Source organism: Tasmannia lanceolata, unplaced genomic scaffold, assembly GCF_043159265.1.
Source record: "Tasmannia lanceolata isolate RefF3 unplaced genomic scaffold, GAP_Taslan_0.1 ptg000637l, whole genome shotgun sequence".
Lineage (NCBI taxonomy): Eukaryota > Viridiplantae > Streptophyta > Magnoliopsida > Canellales > Winteraceae > Tasmannia > Tasmannia lanceolata.
Genome location: NW_027519309.1, coordinates 5,292 through 8,181, shown reverse-complemented (window position 1 = coordinate 8,181; position 2,890 = coordinate 5,292).

Below are 2,890 nucleotides of genomic sequence, written 5' to 3'. Positions count from 1 at the left end.
AGTTAGCGCTCGATTTCGTCGGTACTATCCAACCGAATCCAATTCAATTCATTTACTCATTCAATGAGTGAATTTTAAAGTTCAACCAACCCTTTTTCAAATGAAAAATATCATATAAAAAAGTAGATGAATAAGAATCATGATGAAGTGTTTCATTTGTCTATCATTATAGACAATTCCATCTGTATTATCTATGGAATTCGAGCCTGAACTCTATTTATGATTCATTTCATTATTTCTATCTTATGGCAGTTGTTCCTTATTTCAGCATATTGATTTCCGCCTATTCTTGTTTTATACCTCTTCATGTATGAATTCTGCCTATTTTCACATCTAGGATTTACATATACAACATATCTCACTGTCAAGAGCGAATTTCTTATTATTTAGATATTTAGATTCAAAAAAAAAAAAAAGAAGGGGATCCGTTAGAAACTTGCAAAACAAAACAAGGATTGGGTTGCGCCATACATATGAAAGAGTATACAATAATGATGTATTTGGCGAATCAAATACCATGGTCTAATAATGAACCATTCTAATTAGTTGATAGTTGATAATATTAGTTGATAATTTTGTGAAAGATTCCTGTGAAAGGTTTCATTCACGCTTAATCCATGTCGAGTAGACCTTGTCGTTGTGAGAATTCTGAATTCATGAGTTGTAGGGAGGGACTTATGTCACCAAAAACAGAGACTAAAGCAAGTGTTGGATTCAAGGCGGGTGTTAAAGATTACAAATTGACTTATTATACTCCTGACTATGAAACCAAAGATACTGATATCTTGCAGCATTCCGAGTAACTCCTCAACCCGGAGTTCCACCGGAGGAAGCAGGAGCTGCTGTAGCTGCCGAATCTTCTACTGGTACATGGACAACTGTGTGGACCGATGGACTTACCAGCCTTGATCGTTACAAAGGGCGATGCTACCACATCGAGCCTGTTGCTGGGAGGAAGATCAATATATTGCTTATGTAGCTTACCCTTTAGACCTTTTGAAGAAGGTTCTGTTACTAACATGTTTACTTCCATTGTGGTAATGTATTTGGGTTCAAAGCCCTACGAGCTCTACGTCTGGAGGATCTGCGAATTCCTACTGCATATGTCAAAACTTTCCAAGGCCACCCCATGGCATCCAAGTTGAGAGAGATAAATTGAACAAGTATGGTCGTCCCCTATTGGGATGTACTATTAAACCAAATTGGGGTTATCCGCCAAGAACTACGGTAGAGCGGTTTATGAATGTCTCGCGGTGGACTTGATTTTACCAAGGATGATGAGAACGTGAACTCCAACCATTTATGCGTTGAGAGACCGTTTCTTATTTTGTGCCGAGGCTCTTTATAAAGCACAGGCCGAAACAGGTGAAATCAAAGGACATTACTTGAATGCTACTGCGGGTACATGCGAAGAAATGATGAAAAGGGCAGTATTTGCCAGAGAATTGGGAGTTCCATCGTAATGCATGACTACTTAACAGGGATTCACTGCAAATACTACCTTGGCTCATTATTGCCGAGACAACGGTCTACTTCTTCACATTCATCGCGCAATGCATGCAGTTATTGATAGACAGAAAATCATGGTATACACTTTCGTGTACTAGCTAAAGCGTTACGTATGTCTGGTGGAGATCATATTCACGCTGGTACCGTAGTAGGTAAACTGGAAGGGGAACGGGACATCACTTTGGGTTTTGTTGATTTACTACGTGATGATTTTATTGAAAAAGACCGAAGTCGTGGTATTTATTTCACTCAAGATTGGGTCTCTATGCCAGGTGTTCTACCCGTAGCTTCAGGGGGTATTCACGTTTGGCATATGCCTGCTCTGACCGAGATCTTTGGGGATGATTCCGTACTACAGTTCGGCGAGGAACTTTAGGACACCCTTGGGGGAAATGCACCTGGTGCAGTAGCTAATCGGGTGGCTTTAGAAGCGTGTGTACAAGCTCGTAATGAGGGACGTGATCTTGCTCGTGAAGGTAATGAAATTATCCGTGAAGCTTGCAAATGGAGCCCTGAACTAGCTGCTGCTTGTGAGGTATGGAAAGAGATCAATTCGAATTCAAAGCAGTGGATACCTTGGATATCTTGTAATCCAGTAATTCCCGTTCGTTCCCTAATTGAAATTAAACTCGGCCAATCTTTTACTAAAAGGATTGAGCCGAATTAAGAATGAGGATCCTATGTATTTGCATATATATTGCATATAATCAATATGTACATACCTTACCTATATAAACAAGATATAAATACAAGATAAGATCTCAGACCAGACTAAATAACTCAATGCTTCTATTGTTGGACCCTAATTAATCCTATGGATCCTTAGGATTGGTGGATCATTTTATATACCGTAGTTTCAGACCATAAATCAAGCCAAAGGTCACAACCCTTTCTACCTATCCTATATATTGTCCTTTTCATTCCGTGTTGTAATCGAAATTGATTATTCTAATCTATGAGTTTACGAGATTACGAGATTATACGAAAATGAATTCTTCATGGGAGAACACATATTTCTCTTTCTCTTTTCGATGAGAATTTGTACACGACATTGGAGAAACCTCTCTTTCTATTAGAATTCATGAAGAAAAGGTTCCATCAGATATAGTGAATTGATATCCCAATTCCCGCAAAAAAGAATCATTTTTTTTTTTTCAATACTCACTCGTTATTAGTTAATGATCCTATCCTAGTGATTGGATCTATATGCTTATTCCGATAGTAAATGAAATAGTAAAATGATTATTCATCGAATGACTATTCATCTATTGTTATTTTATTGTATTTTCAAATAGGGGGCAGGAAGGCTCTATGGAAAAATGGCGGTTCAATTCGATGTTGTCTAACGAGAGTTAGAACACAGGTGTGGGCTAAGTAAATC